The sequence below is a fragment of the Pinus tabuliformis genome, chromosome 1_2 (assembly GCF_031772625.1).
Source record: "Pinus tabuliformis cultivar Carrire ecotype Pingquan chromosome 1_2, CPIR1, whole genome shotgun sequence".
Classification (NCBI taxonomy): domain Eukaryota; kingdom Viridiplantae; phylum Streptophyta; class Pinopsida; order Pinales; family Pinaceae; genus Pinus; species Pinus tabuliformis.
In genome coordinates, this window is record NC_142298.1 from 1,072,185,945 (window position 1) to 1,072,208,619 (window position 22,675).

Consider the following 22,675-nt stretch of genomic DNA (forward strand, 5'->3'; position numbering starts at 1 on the left):
CCAATATCACAGAAACAATAACCATCCATCATTAGATCATTTAGAATTCTAACATTCATAAAGGGATATGTGGAGGTTGGAGAGCTTACTATAATCAACAATAATCAATGATTAACAAAAATTAATTATAATGAAAGATATATAACCAAATTCAAACACAATCAACCATATTAAATCAAAATCAATTCAAGTTAACTGAAGTTAACCATAAGTGGTCTACAATAAACCATAATGAATTAGAGGAAATCATGATCAAATATAGGAAATTATAGATAGTCATTGTTAATAATGGTCAAACTTCTTACTAAAATATAGTAAAGAATGTTTAACTATGTCATACTCTAAAATGTGTCTAACACAAATACTTAACAATAGCTAATAACTTCATATATTTAAAAACATGTAAAAACAACAGTTTAATTTGCATCAAATATATCGCTCCATATATATAAAGAAACTTAAAATATATAGGTAAAATATAATCAATCTATATATCTATAGAATTTGAATGTCTTAAGGTTTTTTTTAGGGTTTTGAATCTATTTATGCATTCAAAAATATATTTAAAAAAAGATATTCTTACTTAAAATTATATTACCAAATCTTAATAAAAAAAATTATTTCATTTATAAATTAAACTTCACCCATATTTATATATTTAATGTTTATTAAAATATTTATATTTTTACTGCCATATTAACAGTCATCTAACATAATTTTCTTATCCGAGATTTCATAATAAATATAAAAATTACTAATTCTAATCGAATAAATAAATAATTTTATTCCATTATAAATGTATTTTTTTTTTTCTTAATAAACAACCTCGGTGAGGCTTAGACTCATTGCGGAAAGCATAAACATAATAGAATAAAAATAAAAGAGAGCCATTAAAACCGATCGTTAACCAGAGAGCTTTAACTATTACTTCATAAAGCAATTGATTGGACGCACGAGTCCCTATGTGGAGAAGTGAATCTGTAAAAGTGAATCTGTGAAAGTGAATCTGTCAGGCTAATCAGAAGTGCCCTATGTACGCAAGGAATCACCAAAGACAACGACCACTGCTTCAACTATTAACCATTAAAGAATAGTTGCAATGGTCCCTATTTGAGTGGTTTATAATGAGAGTTTTTGGAAGTTTTTTTGGTGGGTTTTTCCAGTCAAAATCCGGCAACAATTTATTGGAATCACAAGTTTGATAGCTAGTTTCTGCACAACCAAAGCGTCCCAAAGGTTTTTCAGGGTGCTGAATCCAAATATGCAGTTAAAAAACCATTTTAAATGCAACAAATCAAGATTTAATCTCAATTTCTTGGTTTTTCAGGGTGCTGAATCCAAATATGCAGTTAAAAAACCATTTTAAATGCAACAAATCAAGATTTAATCTGAATTTCTTCCGCGAAATTCCGTCACCAAAATCTCCAAAAAATCACATTATAAACAACTCCGTCACTATTTCTCGGCTCATCAACGGCCGTTCAAGATTCACACTCCCCAGTCAGCAGCATGTTACTTGTAAATAAAGATTCTTCCAATGGCACGTATGTTGTCATAAAGGTACCGACACTGTAGATACCAAAGTAACACAACTTTACATGATTTCTTAAAAAATTACTGTAAAATGCTATTTATTATGCTAGGGAAAAGATCTGGACGAGAAACACCGAAGGATCACAATAAACCCGATCTGGAGAATTTACAAAGGAACCGAAAAAGATGTATGGCAAGTAGTTCAAATCATTGATTTACCATTTAAATTATTGCGTGTTTGTAGTACAAAATGGCAGGGTCTCTTCCGAACCATATATGATTTATGTTAACGCAAGCCTATGGGAGAAATACATATATAGATATGATTATGTTAGTGCAAATATATGGGTGAAATGCTATGTTAATGAAACTCTATGCGAGTAATTCCAGCTGCCAACATGTTACTTGTAAATACAGATCCTTCCAGTAGCACGTACAGATACAGATCATGAAGATACAATAAGACAGGGTATTTTCCGAAGCATCTATGCTTATGTTAACGCAAATCTATGGGAGAAATATCTATGTTAATGCAAATATATGGGAGAAATATCTATGTTAAAGCAACCCTATGCAACTAACTCGAGTTGGCGACATGTTGCCTGTAAATACAGATCCTTCAAATAGACGTATAGATACCAAAGACTTTGCTGTCATAAACGTAGTGTACTGTAGATACCAATGTACCAACTGTATATAATTTCGAAAAACAATATATTATAAAATGCAGTTTATTATGCTATAGATCCGATCTCGATGACAGATACCGAATGGCCGCAGTAAAGCTGATATGAAAATTTACGGATGAACAGCAAAAGATGTATGGCAAATGGTTCATATCATTCAGAACAAGAATTTAGCACTAAAGATATTGCTTGTTTGTGGTACAATATGACAGGGTATATTCGGAAGCATCTATGCTTATGTTAATGCAAAACAGTGGGAGAAATATCTATATAAATGACCGTTAAGAGCTCAGCCAATTCAACATAAGCGCATCCGATCGTGGGTTCTCTTTTGAGGAAGCTCTGTAGTGCTTCGATCACTTCCAAGGTGGTAGATTCTCTGTATTCATTCAAAAATGAAGGCCCGCATTGTTGCTGTTATACTTCTGCTCTTGCTTCTTGTTGATGACTTTTCATGGAGCGACGCTAGGTTTATCCACTCATATAACACGGTGGTAATAAATAACCGCTGTCTCCTGAGTGTGAACCGCAAGGGGAATGAGGGCGTTGTTCTTGGCAACGACGCTGCTGGGAATAACAAGTTGGCGAGAGCTGGTCATGAAATTGTTCAGACGGCAAAGCACACTTCCCCTCATAAAGACTACGAGGATAATACGACAACAAATAAGGATGAAACTGAGATTTTTCCAGCGGGTCATAGCCCAGGAATAGGGCACGATGAACCCCCTCCTGCGTGACAATTTTGCTTCATGGGGAAGCCATTGCCGTCAGGGTTACCGAGCCTTCTATTTAATAAGTTTTCTTCTATCTATCTATCTAAGTTTTCTTCTATCTACGTTTTCGTTTAGATCTATCATAATTCTCTGTCTACGTTTGCTTCTAGATACGTACATGTTTAGATCAACTATGAATCTTCCGACAGAAGAATCAAATTCTCCGAGATGCGTATTTTACTTTTATGTACGTGTAAGAATATTATATGGAATATTATATGTTTTTATGCAATGAAATGTGTTACCTATATGATGAACTCGGGGAATGAATTCTCAAATACGATGACCAAGGATGATTTCATGGTCTATTGGTTTAACCTTCTTTCATTTTGCGATTAACATTAATAGAAAAATATTAACATTATTCATATTAACATTAAATATTAATATTAACATATTTTTCGTCGGGGAAGAAACGTAGGTAATGGAAAACGGCTAGCCGTCGCAGAACAATAATGTCACTGGAAGCTCTTTAGCTGTCTTGGCATGCATGCGAAGTATTTTTAACGCATTTTCAGCGAAAACCACCGCAGATGTACTAAGATAGACTTACTTAATTCACCCCAAATGTGTCTATATTCCTGTTTACTTAATTCTTCATTAACTTTTCGAATTTCAACAACATATGTGTGGGTAATAAGATTAACAGGGTTTGATAAGGTTACCTATTTATGTTCAATATTTAGTATACCCACGGGTCTCACATTTTGTCAAAATAGCGAACAATAGACAAGAGGGGTATCGGGCTTTTTAGAGGAGGAGCAGATACACCCTTTGTCAAAATAAAGAGATGACGGCCACAGTGAAGCGCGTCTCAAAAAATGAGCATTAAACACCGTGATGGCCATAGTGAAGGGCGTCCCAAAAAATGAATATTAAACACACTTTTCATTTTTTATTATTAGTAGAAATGGGTAAAATAAGTAAGAAATAATAATAATAATCACATATATAGTAACAATATATATAAATGATATGTACTATAAAATTTAATTGGCAAAAAATCAAGTCAATAATAAAGTTATTATTATTATACGGCTTAAATTTAGCCATGCCTTCAATTTAATTAGTGCTTCATCACGTTCAATTCAAAAGCATCAAATTACTCTTCAGTGTAACTTAGTGCTTCATCTTGTTTAATTCAAAAAATTTTATATGAGTAATCACTTCTCAAATTTTAGACTGTTATATTTAACGAATGTAAAATTTGTTAGTGCTTCATCACGTTCAATTCAAAAGCATCAAATTACTCTTCAGTGTAACTTAGTGCTTCATCTTGTTTATCAGTGTAACTTAGTGCTTCATTTTGTTTAATTCAAAATTTTTTATACGAATAATCACTTCTCAAATTTTAGACTGTTATATTTAACGAATGTAAAATATATATTTTATTTTTTATTATAATTAGAAATGAATATTATAATAATAATAATAACAACAACATTGGAAAAAAGTTAATAATAAAGTTATTATTATTATACGGCTTAAATTTAACCATGCCTTCAATTTAATGTAATCCTTCATCACGTTTAATTCAAAAGCATCGAATCACTCTTCAGTGTAATTTAGTGCTTCATCATGTTTAATTCAAAAGTTTTTATACGAGTAATCAAATTTATAGTGAATCTCTAATGATAATGCAATTAATGCAGCAAAAGACTTTCAAAGAGCGATGATGAGCCTCCAATGGCCCTTAGTATGAAGACGTGATCGATTGTCTGGTGCTTCAGGTGGAATTCACCTGATCTCTAGCCATGAGGTGTCTACTCTCCAACTCATCTGATAGCCATAGACGTAGAAATGTAGCATATAGCTTTGAGCTAAGGATGGAAGGAAGATGCGCCCCTATCTTCTCACTCAGGTCTAACCCTCCCCCTCACTAAATAAGTCACTTGGGAAGTTGGGATGCGCCCTCTGATGCCCCGGTATGCCTTGCCTCGAATCACCCGTACCTAACAAACCGATATTCGTGTCCCCTAATTGATACCCGTCCGAGCGACCGGTAGAACGCGGTTGGGTCAAATACTCAATCAAGATCTGAGATCTCTCTTCGTCTTAGTATATGATATGGAGGCGGTTTAATCGGGAAGCTCCTTTCTGTCTTCCATGGTCGCGGCAACGTATTTTGTTTTCTTAGTAACATATTTTTATTTCTCCCCTTCTGCGCTCCAGCTTGTCTCCTCCAAATGTGGGTTCTGTAATAATCCTCCCAGCTGCCTGCTTTTAGATCTCCCCACCCAAAGAAATAGTCGGTGACGTCAGAATCGATATATATATAACAATTTTTTCTCCTTTTCTGATGAATATTTTAGCCATTTGCATTAAACTAAAACTTCTTTCTTACATATGTGCTCTTCCGGAAGCACACACCATAATTAATGGAACCTCTCCCGTTGGTCGAGCCCTCTCCTTTTAGTCGAGAGTTCGTTACCTCACCCTGCCGGGGGCACGATGGCGGCCTTACTCGACTTACTTACCGGGTTCAAATGATAGGGTTTGGAGAACCTTACCTTCGGACAAGCGACTACGTTCCTTTCTTTTTTTCTTTCTTTGTTCTTCTTATTATTGGGTTTACAGCATATTTGGAGTGGTTTCTCTCTCTTTCCTGTTGTTCCTGCCCAGTTGCTGTTGTTGTTCTCGCCCACCCAGTCGTTGCCTCGGTCCAACACTCCTCCTGGCCAGCCTCAGCATCAGAATCAAATAAGTATCGGTGACCTCACACACACTAGTTCACTTCCACTCCTTAAGTTATGGCTCACTAATTGAAGTCAGTATCAAGTTCAGCATCCTGGTACTAGTCCAGTGGCTGCGAACAGAAAGCGGACGGAAAGGTTAGTAAGGGAAGGTTCATTCAGAGGGTAAGGATGTAGGTAGGGGAGTCAGTTCCTTCTGCATACGGTCCAACTGACTCAGAATGTAAGCATAGGCCTCACCTCTTTCAGCCATTGTCTTTCTTAGCAGTACCTTAATTGACCAGTAGAGGTCGAGTGCTCGATGAAAGAGAGCTACTAAAGAAACTATCGTTTTCTACAATTCAATCTCAAATATCTTTCTCAAGGCAACTTCTAGATTTCGCCAATGAATCATTTCGATTATAATTTAATTTGTTGAATTTTGTTTCTCAAAAGGGTATTACAACCCTTCGATCATTATAGAATTTATAAAAATCCTCATTTGTCATTTTTATGATTGATTAGTTGAGCAAAGAAGCTCATTCTACAACCGAGTATGAGGAGATGTCTAAATTTATATTAAAATTAAAATCAAAATTAAAAATTGTGTTATAAATTAAAAAATAATATCGACTATAGTAAAAAAAATGAAGTGTTTGGATCTACATGTGATGTAAAATATTTTAGTGTAAATTAACTATATATTATAACACAATGAATAATGAAAAATAACACATTGTATTTTACACTCTAAAGAAGTTGCACGTGAAGAAATTTGATCTCTCTCAACTCATGTTAGATCATTACTTAAGATGGATCCGGTATACATAAAACCCAATTCTCAAATTACCCAAATGAGTTTGATCCCCCTAGCCTTCAACAAGAATTTTGTATCTATCTCTCACACATAGACATCTGCATCTGTCAACTAGTCTCCTCTTTGTTCTACAAGGTTATCTCACATAGAAACCAAATTTTAGTTATATGAATTACTAATTTTAATTCAACTACATTTTGTAACACCCCTATGGGGCTGCTTTTTAGAAAAATTACTATTTATGGACATTGAATTGTTATTGGTAGTAATGACGAGGGAAGCCATGATAAGGATTATGTCATGATGTAATTATATTATTGATTTAATAAATAAATTGCTTGGAAATATCTAGGAAAGAGGGCGAGTGTAGAAGACTTCTTGCCAACTTGGAAAACGTTGTGGTTATCAAGTCCATATAATGGGCCTTCACAGTGTCTTAACAATCCCTAAGATGAAAATAAAAGAAATTAAATTAGGGAGAGAAATATTATGTTAATCACTTAGTTGTAGAAAAATGCCAAGTGGGGTGGAATAAAGCGCCATAGAAGAGAAAAATGTGCATTAAAGAAAAAGAAAAACTTTTTAAAAAAAAAAAACTAAAAACAAAAGACCTAGATAAAAATGTTGGCAGAACATAAAAGGGAGACGTTACTAATTCTATAAAAAATAACAACCACGAATCAATAAGAGATTCTGAGGATGACAAGAAGATCTTAGCTGGGGAAAGGAGACAATTCATGCTTGGGAAGATCATACTCGGTTCCTAAATATTAAAATCATGCTCGGTTCCTAAATATTCCCCAAATAGTTAGTTTACGGTTAGATAAAAATCTATTTCCCTTTATGTCAACAGTAGATTATGTCAACAGTAGATTATTTATTTATATGAATTTGTAGAATAGAAATTAGAAAAGATGGTTATGAATTGATTGAACTGGAAGACAATAGCGATGTGCATGTAGGATTTATTGTGGACATCTACACAAATATTTTAGAATTTTAAATGGTTCGGTGTATGCATAAGATACTCCATGCATATAAAAAGTCTTGCGAATAGAATTCACTATTGTTCTATAGGAAAAAGGGTTTAAAATACAATTTCTATCGCTATAATGAAGATAATAAATCATTAATCAAGGACCATATGAAATTGGTAGTTAATGACATGAATGGTATAAATAGTAATTGCCACACCTACCCATCTCTGAATATAGCAATGGAGTTCGTAAGCAATTGCCTATGTGGCTCTCGAATCCCATTTGCATGTGGGTTGGCAAAATATCCTAAGGAATGGTTCTAGAGCTAAACGAACTGAAATACTAGAGGATATTTGTTATCTACTTGACACACAAGAAATAAGAAATAAAGAAACGCATGCCTTAAAAGGGAGATGAAATCCAGAAGTATTTAGATAGAATTGTGAATTTAGTACTGCAATAATAAAAATCGAGGGAAATTGTATTCGACAGGATTAACTAGACCATATTTCTTAGCATTGTCTATAGGTGTAAAAAAAATAATCAATTAATTATATTTGTGGAAGGGATTTTTTTATTTAGATGAGAGAATATAGAATATTTTATGGAAGAATAGTAAGATACTTATCTCAGGGCTAGGTGAAATGGTTGTTCATGGACCTTGTTATGGTTAAAAGTTCCAATTAAAATTCGAGAAAGTCCAATAATGGCTGGAGGGTTCAAAAGGAAAAATATAATGAAAAGAAAGCAATAAGGCATAGGAAGGATTGTGCTCAGTAGAAGAAAACTACTAATACCTAGACTTCTCAAGAACGAGTATAGCCCCTTGTGGATTTGTCTCATCCCTCCGTTAAAGACAATCCCCCAACAACAATAAAGGATTATTAACTTTAATTGTGTCTACTATTAGTGGGAAGAAATTTCCCCATGAGTCTGATTATTGAAATAGTAATAAAGTGATCTCATGATCCACGAAGTTGATACCAATGGAGATTTATTAAAAAAAATGAGGATTTGACCTTATCTCTAGTTATAATAGATAAATCTATAGATTAGGTAGATATAGATAGGAGAAAAAGGAAAAAAGAAAAACCCTTAAACAATTTTGGCATGTGAAACTAGAAACGTTGTAGGAGATTTTTAAAGTTCATCAACTTTTTGATGTAACTTTATATATATATATAATAACATTCATCAAAAAGGGTTTCTTGGAGTGTGATATCACCACTTTCATAAAGTTTTGAACAAGATGCCATATTTATTTCTCTATTTATTTCTCTAGGTAAGGTTTTAGATATATATGCATAGCTCTGAAATGAACCCTTTCCTTTTCCGTTCCCACTATTAAATAGAATGGATTCCACTATTAAATAGATTGGATTGATGCATCTTTGGGAATGCATAGTAGAATAGAGTGTGATATCATCATCTTTGTGAAGGAACTACGAGAGGGGATGGACGATAAGGTAAGACAAGGTTCTTTTAGGAATGCATAGTAGAATAGAGTGTGATATCATCATCTTTGTGAAGGAACTACGAGAGGGGATGGACGATAAGGTAAGACAAGGTGCTTTTATTATCTATGAGAAAAGAGTATGAGACTTGCTTTTACAGTTTAACTTTGATATTGAGATTTTTGTAGTATCAGGGGTTTCATTAAAGTAAAGTAAGCAATGGAAAGGCAAGGAGACCAGTTTTTATTATCACAATAAGAGTATCAGGGGTTTCAGATATGACATAACCTTTTTTGGAGCAAGGCATTTATTAAACATTGGAATCATATGTAGTATTAACGAAAATTGCAATGACATAATTATCTTTCTATTTTGGTAATTTGAATCACTTTATTATAAAATTTCATTAATTTTAAATAATGAAATTATTTTATTTATTTTTAAATATATTTATATCGTTATATTTCTTTTTTATAATCAAATGTGACATGTTATTACTAGATAAGTATGGTTAATTGTAATTATTAATAAATAATTAAATCTATTAAAATTAATTATAGTAAACAAAATCCTTATATGCTGAAACCTAATCAATCAAATTTATTTTTACTTTATGAAATTGAATAGTAATAAATTTTAGTCAAATATAATAAACGACATTGAATGAAACAATAAATAATGTCAACTAAAGTTAATAATTTCCAACCGTAATTAACTATAATTCATCATAAAAAATTAAACTCAACCAGTTAATTAATATTAACCGTAAATAATCTAAAAAACTAAAATAACTTAGTGCCACCTAATTAAATCATATTAAAGAATAATCAACTTGTAAGGTTAACCGTAGTCACATATAAATACACATAAGAAAGGAAATCCAAAGAAAATTAACTAAAATAAAAGAATTAAATAAAGATAAACCATACTCAATGTAGATCATTCTATAAAAATTGTGTTAAAATTAATCTCAATTATTATTAACGAAAGCTACTCAAACTGACCTACACTCAACAATACTCAATCACAAACAATATGAAATTTTAATCAGTTTTCAAATAAAAATTTATCTTTATTAAAAAATGTTTCATCTACTACACATTCTCATAATTCAACACACAATGAGTTTTTATTCTCAATGTATTTATTGTTGACGGTGCTCAGCTCGTAAACATTTACGGAATCTTCTTGATATGAAATCTCAACTAGAACTCAAACCGTTTGGAGTAGGAGTCCATATAGTGGGTGCTAAAGTAATGCCTTGACCATGGTAGCATGAAAAGATAAGTATGATAACTTTAGGTGAGAGAAAGTGTGTGACCCTGCAGAGAGGCAAGTGAAATTCATGAAGGTTCTAACACATGGAGGGGAAAAGGAAGTGCGCCCCTTAGAAGCCCATAATAGTATGCACCTTAAAAGGAACACACAAGCGGAATGACATCAAAAGATAAAATGCAGAATTGTCCACAAATTAAAGTGATGGGTTAGTTCAACAACACACATTCAATAGGATTTTTAGAATTGCATACAAAGTAGTTCATAAGAAAATGCATAAGTTAAACAACATACATTGTTAAAGCAAGCATAATAGTCCAACTACAATAACAACATACGCAGGAAAGCGTGTTGGCTCTGATATTATTATTATAAGTGAAATTTCCATCTATACATACACCATTAATGACCACTAACACCAATAGTGGGACACTACAATCAAGGACATCTACTCCTCCAAACAAGTATTCTCTCTCTACGCTATGGATAAGCCATGGCTCTTCACAACACTCCCAAGCCTTTTCTAAGACTAAGCCTAGCCAAAAGGTTGGCTCCCAAAAGCCTTTTCTATGAGTTATGAGGCTTGATTTATAACAAAGGGTGGGATGACCCTTGACATTCCCCTTTGTGACTCTTTGACTTCCTCATGACTCTTCAACTTCTTTACACTTAACTCATTACATAACATGATGAATTTTCAAATTCCACTAATAACACTTGGAATCTCACTTACAACATATTTAAAAATAATATTACGTTTTCCGCATGTACCCATGTAAGAAAAAATAGGCTAGAGACAACCTAACAAGACAAAACACTATGACTCTGAAGTTTGGGGAAAGACCAAATCGACAACCTCCACTTAGTGTTTCTTGGTTACATATTGATGCCAAGCCTGGTACTTCATGATGGTGTCCCCAAACTATTTCACGATTTCTTTTTGGAAGCAGACTCTTGCCTCCTTGGCATCTAGATATATGGTCTTGGAACTTATGTCCAACTCATTTCGAAGCATGAGAAACATGATGTTGACCTTTACGAGACCACCAATGCACTTATGCATGTTATGTGCATTCAACTCCAAGTCTTCCATAGTGGCCTCTCATCTTAGCTACTCCAGGTACTCATTGATCTCCCATTGGACTTGGTTCTTAGATTCAGCATTGGTGAGGGAATTGATTGATGAGATCATGTGCTTTCTCATGATGACAAATAAACTATTGTACAATTTTCCATGTGAGGCTTGTATGATGTTGATGAATGGGGTGAGCTACTTGTAATTCTAGATCAACATTTAGACCTTCGCTTTCTCTAGTTCTACCTGTGGCTTCATCATCTTCAATAAGTCAAGAGGGGCCCCATTGTATCGCATTTTCCACCCTTATGCACAGGCGAGGGCAGAATGTATGTTCTTGACAGTTTTAATAAACACTTTCCTCCATTGTTGTAGGCCATGCACACAGACAACTTCTTTACACTTAGTGAAAAATACGTCATAAAGCTTCAGCATCGTATCACCAAATGTTGATACTTCTGCAAGTATCACTTTCCTCATCTCTCCCATTGCAAAAACTGCATTCTACATTGATGCTCAGAGTTTTCTTGCCTCTTCCTTAGAAACTCGCAAGTTCTTCTTTAGTTATTCATTCTGACTATTAGGTACTTAACATTTGAGCTTGTCACTCCTACATAGGCCAAGTTGGATTTTACAAGGGTAGAGGGATGCTTCCTGGTGTTTGGCACTACCACCCTTTCCCTGATGAATGTAGGCAATGCGTGATCATCCAGAAAGTGATTCCTCTATGCCTATACAATCCTCTTCTGCAACTCGTCAAATGATAGATTGTAAACATCCATGACTGGATCATCATCAAGGAGAACAATATGTCTTTGCTTTCTCATGTGAGGTTCTGACACTAAAGGTGGTGGAGACTGAGTGTAACACCCCTCCCTTATGGGTCAAAGTAATAAAAACCTAAGATGAGGAAAGCTAGGTAAGATGTGTATTATGAAAAGAAAATCAACTATTAAATAATTAATAAATTGATCACTTGGAAAAGCAAGACACCAATAGATGAGATTCTTGCCAAATCCCATTGAAGAATGGGATAGGATAACTCTTTCATGATAAAGCTTCTAGATCTAATTCTAGATAAGATTGATGGATTGGAGATAAATATCCATCGAGAAAAAGCACAAAAGTTGTGCAGGACATAAAGCAAAGCTTTTATGAGGAAAAGTCTCACAAGAGAGAAAGGCGATCTTTTTTGAGAAAGGCCTGGGAAAATGGATAAAAAATTCATAATAGCGAGATGTCGCTAATGGAAACCATATCATGAAATAGGGTATTAAATACCCATTCCATAGATCAATTGGAGGTAGTTGATCCATGGCAAGAACCTCGACTCGAGGGAATCAGAGGTGATTCATGGTTGGGTGGTGGCGCTCCGCTCTCCAAGTGATGTTTTCTCTCTTTTCTGATATAGTTGGATTCATATGTGTGGGGATGTTATGTATGTTGGTTTCTTACCCTCCATGTTAAAATTTAATTGCATATGAGATAAAGTTTCCTAGCCATGAAAATGTTTAAATTAATTGCATGCGACTAACATACATGAGTAGATGGTGTTTATGAGATGATTTTAGATGCATTCATGTGACAAAGTAGTTGAAGTGGTGTCATTCTTCTATTCTATTCAGGTTCACTTGCATGGGAAATACTGTATGTCTACTCCTTACTCTTTATGTGATAGAGTCATACAATGCATATGCATAGATGGTAGCGTTATCTGTATTAAAGTAAATCATTTCAATCTTATGCACGTGTCTCCTACTGCATCAAAGAATAGAGTTAGTGGGGAGAGGCATAGTAGGTAGTTGTTATTGCTTAGGCCATGGAGCTATCTTACTCATGATAGAATCTATATGGACCATTATGCATAAGTAGAAATACTTATATTCATCTTGTTGTAAGCTAAGCATATATCGATGTGTGAGACATCTATTAAATCTGAACTTGATCATCATTATGTTTAGTAAAGGAACATAGTGTGCTTCTAAAGGTAACTGGATAAATATTTATGCATGAGACCTTGGGCATGTGGAGCAATATAGTATGATGTAGTCTATGGATCTAGTTATCTATGACATACGTTGAAGCTAGCTTAGATATTCCTCCCTATTGCATAAGAGTTGAGATAGTAGTATCTTTGACCATGCTGGTAACACTATAATTATGATACATGACCATGTTAGTGGAGGTAGTTGCAAGTTAATTCTCTATTAATGATTGTGTGGAGTCAATGAAGAATTTATGGGCACGGAGACTTCACTCAATGAACGCTTGGTATATCACGCGTGTTCGTGGCATACTAAACAATACTCCTAATTTGAATACATATTGAAGAATACCTCTAATCACATTATTTAACCCCCTACCACTATGAACCCAATACACCTTCCCAATTTAAAAAACCTCTAATTTCATTAGATATTGTAGGTATCAAATTTTTCATTAACATTTTTTATACCCCTTTATATTTTTTCATTAACTTTGAGCTCCATTTTTTATACTTGCCAATATAAAAACCCTTTACCCCCTATTATATGCTCAATATATTATGTAATTTTTTCCTCAATATATATCCCCCAATATGAATTCACGTGGTATGGTATTTATCCACCAATGAATCCCCCACGGTTATGGGTTGCACACCATGCTCCATTCTCTTATCCAATTTGTAGTTTGTGCCTAAAGATGGTTCAAGATAATATGTAATATCATTGCTTTGATATTGTTTAGCAGTTAGGATCATGGATATAGTTTCAAGGAATATCCTTGTGCGTGTGATGATGAGGCCACTATAATCGTAATGATGGTTGAATCTTAACTATAACAGAGGCAAAATTTTAAATTAATGGAGCCTAATATCTATTTCTCAAGGTAGGCTCAAGAGGTATGTTATACTCAGAGGTGACCTATGGTGGTCTTGGCATACGGTCAGTGTCTTCATTCTGTGGCTCATGTTCTAACTCCATGTAACTCACTTTGATCAACTCCTCAATTTTCTAAGAAAGCTCTCGATTCTACATCTGCTCATTCTCCTCCTGTTAGGGTCCCACCCTAACCCCCTTATTTATGTAATGGGATCGAGTCATAGTCAAGAGTCAATAAAGCCCATATTAATAATTGTAAGTGGTTAACCCACAATTAATGACGGGACCACAGTTAGTTGCAAATGGGCCGTAATATTAGATAGATGGTATTAATAAAACCCATGGTATTGATCCTTGGTATTGAATGTATGAATTATATATAAAGGATAGAGACTCCCTGCGAGGAGCATCATGTCTTATTTCTGTATCGAGCTCTGCTTTATTGGAGGTTGCCCCCTTGAAGAGGTCAGTGAACATTGCTTTCTAAATAATAAAATATTTGATATTGTCTCTCACTATTCTATGTTCGGGGTATCTTTCTTCGCATATTCTGTATTTGGGTATCTTTTGCAGGTTAAGAGCATAACAAGTGGTATCAGAGAACTTTCCAGGGCCAGTGGGATCTCCATTTCTTAGCAAATTTGTTTTGGCTAGAGACATGTTCCGGCGTCTTTAAACCATGGGATCTGTCGTTGAGCGCATAAACCTGTGGATTTGAGGAGGCATGCACGCAATAAATACAAGAGGTGGTCACACTTGTTGGACTCCCTTGTAACACCTGTGGGTACCCCTTCGAGTAGTAGCGCATTAGACAGAACCGCATATAGACTATCTTCCAAGTACCTTCTAGCTATATCGGAAGCCCCTTAGCTCCTCTACAACCTTGCCATAGATAAACCGTCGGTCGTCTTGCTGCTACAGTACACCGAGAATAACACACGGAGAGGTTACTAGCCTGTACGATAAGGTAGTCGAGTTGTACGGCTAAGGGTACGGTTGATCCTCCTTAGTTAGAGCCCTGAAACATTGGGCCAAGTACTACTGTCAGACCCTTATGTATATTGCAATCTGTAGCACCTGACACTCCTCGAGACCATAGTTCCCTTTTCTATCTGGGGATCACACATTATCTCTGCCAGATCGACACCCAAAGAGGTGCAGTAGCAGCAGACATCAGTCCCGCAGTTCCGAGTTAGCAAACCAGCCATTCCGATCTATTAGATCCATCAGATTCGCAGCAACAGTATGTTCTGGTGCTTATTGGTGATCTATCCCATTAGAATCATGATGAAGAGCTGAGCACGGTGGTATCATTCAATTCTTAGTGAAATTCTTTTTTTTAGGCGGTCCCAATTTTCAAGAACATCAGGTTGGTGCATGGTAGAAACTAGAGCTCAAGATATGGCCAATGAAAGGATGGACAAACTGAAGAATCCTTGCAATCCCTCCACATTCAACTTGAATGACTAAATAGCATGATCCTCAGCATAATCCCAACGGGCAAGGAGGAAGCCCATGAGGAGGCGTATATTGGCAATGGACACAATGAGGGTGAGTCTAGCCACTCTCTTCACCTCGGGGGCCCCCACCAACAATCCCGTCCGCGACCTCCCAAGTTGGATATGCATAAACTTGATGGATCTCACCCGACAGCATGGATAGCACAAATGAAGCAGTATTTCAATCTGAATAACATCTTAGATAATGAGACTGAGCTGATGGTGGGGAGCATGTACTTGGACAATGAAAGGTGGCAATGGTGGGAATGGCATCAACGTTGCAATGGACCTTTTAGGGCTTGGAACTCCTTCAAAACAACTCTTACATAATGCTTTGACCAGAAATCTTCTTTTTTGGGTCGTCTTACTAAGCTCCGATGGACTGGCACAGTGGATGAATATATCAGCCTTTGAAGCTTTAGCCTTCCGCACTAGGGGTCTCTCAGATGTGTTCTACACGGAATGTTTTATCATCGGTCTTAAAGAAGCCATAAAAGCCCACGTCTTACTGCACCACCCTCCCACATGGGCGGAGGCTTGAAAGGTAGCTCGTAACGTGGAACGTGCGTTAGCAGCCCAGTACAATCGCCCAAATTTCGCCGCTAAGGGTCGCCCCCACAGGCTCACAGCACGACTCAAACACTTAAGGTTCAAAAGGTGTCACCTGCAGAAATGGCCGAAAGAAGAAAGCAAGGATTATGTTACTACTGTGATGAAAAATACTCCCCAGGTCATAAATGCAAGGAGCCAAAATTTTTTCAAATTGATGCCACTGATTACAACTCATCGGAGGAAGATCCACCACTGGAGGACATGGGTCGGTAGAAGAGGACAACCAAAAGGACAATGTCCGTGACGAACCAGTTATTTCGTTGCATGCTTTGGTAGGGATTTCTTCACCTCAAACTCTCAAAATCAGAGGTTTTATTAAACATCACCCAGTAGTAGTCTTGATTGATAGTGGAAGTACACATAATTTCATCCATCAAAAAGTCGCAGAGGCAGTGCATTGTTTTGTACGAGCAGTTTCTAACTTCCAAGTCCAAATTGCGGATGGGGGCACAATGAAATGTTAAGGCCGCTGTGAAAATGTCAAACTTCAAATGGGGGATTATCAGTTGAAGACCCACATGTTTGCCATACACATGGGAGGGTGCGACATTGTCCTCGGTGCTAAATGGCTTCGCACTCTTGGGCCAATCACAACGGATTTCCAGGAGTTATGTATGAGTTTTAAGTAGGACAACTCCACACATACCCTCTGTGGGCTCCAGGCGGGAGCTCCCTCTATCATCGGCTCGCATAGGATGGAAAATTTTCTAAAAAAGGGCCATCATGGAGTTATAGCTCAATTTAATTTCATCGAGGCAGTCGAAACCAAGTCTCTCCCGATTCATCCTGAGATGCAACAGATTTTAAATAACCATTTGCCGGTCTTTGACAAGCCTCATGAGCTTCCACCCTCAAGAGGGGAACATGATCATAGCATCACCTTGGTTCCATGGGACCAACCCCCAAATGTGTGCCCATACAGATATCCGTTCACCCAAAAGAATGAAATAGAAAAATAATCAAGGAACTTTTGGAAGCAGGTGTCATTCGTCCCAACATTAGTCCTTATTCATCACCAGTGGTCATGGTGCTCGAGAAATATGGGGCGTGGCGGATGTGTCGAGACTTCAGGGCCCTCAATAAGTTGCCAGTCAAAGATAAATTTCCATCCCGGTGGTTGACGATTTGTTGGATGAACTCAATGGGGCTCAATTCTTCACTAAGCTGGATCTTCACTTAGGCTACCACCAAATTTTCTTGAAGGAAGTCGACATTCCAAAGACTACTTTCAGAACTCATGAAGGCCATTATGAGTTCCTGGTCATGCCATTCGGTCTTTGTAATTCCCCTCTACTTTTCAGAGCCTTATGAACCACCTTCTCAAACCATATCTCAGAGAATTTGTCATTGTCTTCTTCGATGACATCCTCATCTATAGTTGCAATTGGGTCACACATCTTCAACATGTGGATCTACTCTTGCAACTGCTCTGCAAGCATAAATTATTTGTCAAGATGTCCAAGTGTTCGTTTTTCATGGAAGAAGTTGAGTATTTGGGCCACATTGTGGGGCGTGAAGGTGTCAAGGTGGACCCCAAAAAGATCCAGGCAATGCAGGATTGGCCTCAACCTAAGACCTTGAAGAGCTTGAGAGGATTTTTGGGTCTCACAGGCTATTATCGTAAATTTGTCTGCAACAATGGTCGCATAGCGAAGCCCCTCACTCAACTCGTAAAGAAAAATTCATTCTTCTGGAATGAGGACGCACAACAGGCATTTACAGCTCTAAAAAATGCCATGTGTTCCACTACAGTCTTAACACTACCTGACTTCACCAAATCTTTTGTCATTGAATGTGATGCTTCAGGTACGGGTATTGGGGCGGTCTTAAGGCAGGAACGACAACTTTTGGCCTTCACAAGCCAACAACTAAGTGGGAAGAATCTGGGCCAATCTACCTACAAGAAGGAAATTATGGCCATCTTACATGCAGTAGAGACCTGGCGACCTTACTTATTGGGGCGACGTTTCCAAATCCACACAGACCATCACAGTCTTAAATATTTTTGGAGCAACGCTTATCCTCCCCACAACAAAAGAAATGGCTCGCCAAAATGCTGGGATATGATTATGAGATCGTTTACAAGAAAGGTCAAGACAATAGTGTAGCAGATGCATTATCTCACCAATTTGAGGAGGAAAGTACTCTGCTATCAATTTCCCTCCCCATTCCAGAATGGATTGAAGAGGCTCGCCGGGAATGGTTTTCACATCCCGAGCTCTCCCATCTCATTTCTCAATTGCAGTGGATCCAAATTACACCAAGGGCTACTCGTGGCAGCATGAGATTCTTTGCTATAGGGACAGAGTCTTAATATCACCAACATCCACCCTCACAAGTTTCATTTTGGTAGAATTGCACACATCCCCCATTAGAGGACATTCAGGCTTTAAGAAGACGTATGCTCGCACCAGAAGATCATTTTTTTGGATAGGCATGAAAAAGGACATCCTTACTTTTGTAGCAGAATGTGATGTCTGTCAACACCACAAAGGGGAGACCGTCAACGCACCAGGCACATTACAACCATTGCCCATCCCCGCATCAGTATGGACGGATGTTTCTATGGATTTCATTACAGGTCTTCCAAAGTCAGGAAATAAGTCAGTCATCATGGTGGTTGTGGACATACTTTCGAAGTATTCTCATTTCTGTGCGCTACCCCACCCGTTTACACCGACTTTGGTCGCTCAATCTTTCATAGATTAGATCTTCAAATTGCATGGCATGCCCACTTCTGTTGTGTCCGATCGCGACCCGATCTTCACTAGTAATTTTTGGAAGGAACTCTTCACGCTACAAGGCACTCAACTAAAACTCAGTACTTCCTATCACTTGCAAACAGATGGTCAAAATGAAGCCATCAACAAATGTCTGAAAACCTTCCTTAGGTGTTTCACTTCAAAAAAGAAACATCTTTGGGTACAATGGTTACCTTTGCCTGAATGGTGGTATAACACCAACTATCATGCCACCACCAAAATGACTCCCTATGAAGCAGTATATGGTCAACTCCCTCGTTCCCCTACTTCTTATAACAAGGGGTGCTCAAAGGTACAAGCAGTGGATCAACTCCTACAACACCGTGCAACCATGCTCGCCAATCTTAGAGAGAATCTTCATCAAGCTCAAAACTGCATGAAGAAACAGGTAGACGAGCATCGCCCAGAGCGCCAATTTCAAGAAGGGGATCAGGTCTTTTTGAGGCTGCAACCATATAAGAAAACATCACTCAAAGACAAGGGTTGTCAGAAAATATCTCCAAAATTCTACGGACCATATCAAGTAATTCAGTGCATTGGAGAAGTGGATTACAAGTTGGATTTGCCACCTACTACAAAAATCCATCCAGTTTTCCATGTCTCATGCCTCAAGAAAGCGATTGGGAACAATTGCAGAATTCAAACCAGTCTACCTGAATTGGATGAAGAAAGGTCAATCTGGCTCCAACCTGAACAGGTCCTAGACACACGAGACAGGCACCTTCGGGGCCGCATGATTAGGGAAGTCCTCGTCAAGTGTAAAGACACCTCTCTGGAAGATGTAACTTGGGAACCAACCACTATTCTTCAGCAGTTTCTGCAGCTTCAGCCTTGAGGACAAGGATAGTCTTAAGGGGGAGGGCATGTTAGGGTCCCACCCTAACCCCCTTATTTATGTAATAGGATCAAGTCATAGTCAAGAGTCAATAAAGCCCATATTAGTAATTGTAAGTGGCTAACCCGAAATTAATGATGGGACCACAATTAGTTGCAAATGGGTTGTAGTATTAGATAGATGGTACTAATAAAACCCATGGTATTTATCCTTGGTATTGCATGTATGAGTCATATATAAAGGATAGAGACTCCCTGCGAGTAGCATCGTGTCTTATTTCTGTATTGAGATCTACTCTATTGGGGGTTGCCCCCTCGAAGAGGCCAGTGAACATTGCTTTCTGAATAATAAAATATTTGCTGTTGTCTCTCACTATTCTATGTTCTAGGTATCTTTCTTCGCATATTATGTATTTGGGTATGTTTTGCAGGTTAAGGGCGTAAAACCTCCTCTGTTGCTGGCTATTCCAACTCTTCAACTTGTATGGGCATTATTTCCTCCATCATCATGCCTTACATTTTCTCTTATTCTCTTTCCTACTTCTCTTCCTATTATTTCCTCCCAAACTCCCGTTATTCCTTCATTTTTTTCTTTGCTTGTTGTGATCTTAGTTCTACTGTCTGCAAGCCCTTCTTTTCTATCCTCCTCCACTCTGTTGTCTCTATCATCTACTTCCTTTTTCTTCTGCTGCGAAAGTTGGCTGCATGAAGATTCAATATTCTTTCACTCTACAACTTTTTTCTCTCTGTATTATGTTAGCAACTTCCTCTTTCCTTGATCTTGTACTCGATTGTTGCCTTCTACTAGACTTTCTACCATGTTAGTGTTGACTCTTTCTATGAACAATTGAGTGTTTTCATATATTGGAAAGTTAATTTGCACTAGCTCAAATTCTTCCCCAATACTTCTTTCAATTGTCTCCCTTGAAGAAGATCCCTTTGGTGCCATGGTACAATGACTATTGGAGAGAAGTGCTTCATGAGTGTGGTACCTATGGGACAAAAATGAAACTCATGGAAAGAAAACATTAGCTCCTTCAAATCTAACTTCGTACCGTTATCAAGCAGTAATCAAGGCATATGATGAGAGGGATTGTGTAATTTTGGCTGACAGGGGTGACTCACAGACAATTGGAATTGTGTACTGCACAATCCTAATAGTCAGTGTGGAATTTTGATGGCTTGAACTATGTAATGCGTAATTTAGTCTCGTCCATGGCTGAGGAGAGACTACGCATTGTGCATTCTAAGTGGCCAAGATGGGAGACTAGATCTTAGAGTTGCATAGTAAACAATTGGAGATAAGCCATGACAGGCTCTACACAATTCTATAATCCAAGGCAAAGGCCTTGAGCTCCCAGATTACGCAGTGCGTGTAGTGAAGTGTGAGATCCGAGCAAGGGGAGTCCAGATCTACTGATGGGGAGTGTGAAAATCGAGTAGATCTAAAGGATGATGTGATATTGGGTGAAGATCTGACTAACTTTTTATACATGCATGTGAGGCTAGTGTATTTATTATTTAAACTGGAAGAAAATGAAGCGTGAGAAGAGAGTTGCCACAACAATGACCGTTGGTGAAAAAACAGGAAAACTCATGTGACACTTGGGAAAGGAAATCTATAACTCAAACAAACACTTCTATAATCTAAAAAAAATTAAAACACCAACATTCATGCAAATAAACAAGTGAAAAAACACTCACACAAGATAAACAATAAAAAGCACCAAAAAAAAGTGGCAAAAGACGATAAATGTAAAACTCACCTGGAAAAGTGATGACAATGCTCTGAAGGCTCCTCAATCTCCTTAAGAATGTTATATCTTGATGATTGAATGTACAAATGTGATCTAGAGGCATCCATTATATATAATTGAGCAAAGTGGAATTTATGATGTACATGCCTGAGATCAAGGACAACCAAAACCTTTGGCAGCATCTTCTAAGGATAGAAATGTGCCACCTTTAGGAAACTAATAATATATACCTACTTCCTAGGGATACTTCTTGCACTTTATTTTTCATTCATTTCTGAGGTGAAGCCTTCCATTAATTTCCTAAAAATATTTCACAGTTCTAGGAAGGACTGGGCAACTCTATGGCTCATGCATTGCGCAGTTTCTGAGCATAGAAAGGCTCCTGCGTAATTTCTACGTTGAGTGTCTCTGGGCTACCTCTAATGCTCTGTGTAATTTCCCATCTCAAGGATGGTTATCACAAGATGTTGCACAATTCTTGAACTCAAGGCTCACTGTCACCTTGGACTGTGCAATTCCTGAGAGCAAGGCTGGTTGCCCTCAAGGATTGCATAGTTCTCTAATGCAGACCTGAAACTGGATGAAAACCAAGTCATGAGATCAGCTTGTGGGTTAGACAGTAAACCAAGTAAGAAAAAAAGCAAGCCAAGATGCAAAGGATGAGGATTAAAAATCCCAAGTAACTAGATCAGTGGAAGATGAGCTACTGTGATTTAGAAGGGAGGCTCCAAAATGAAGCATAGGAAAACTTTTTTAGGGTGGTGGTGGTGGCTACAACATTGGTAACACACTAGTAGAAATCCAACCCTTGTTGTGCAACTTGTCTCATGCAAAGCGAGTTTAACTCTTTCGGAAGTGTTGTTCAGCTCTTCAATTATTAGAGCTTCTTCATTGGCTTAAGTTAAAGATTTAGTCCCTACCATCCTCTTTATCGGATGCACACATACCAAGCTAAGTCAAACTGATTTGTTTCGATTGGAGATGATTGGAATATTGATGCACAAGTAATTTATGCCTTCAAAGTTTTAATTTCATATCTGGTGTTTCTCCACTACCAGTAGGCCTGGACAATAGCCCAATGGAGTCAC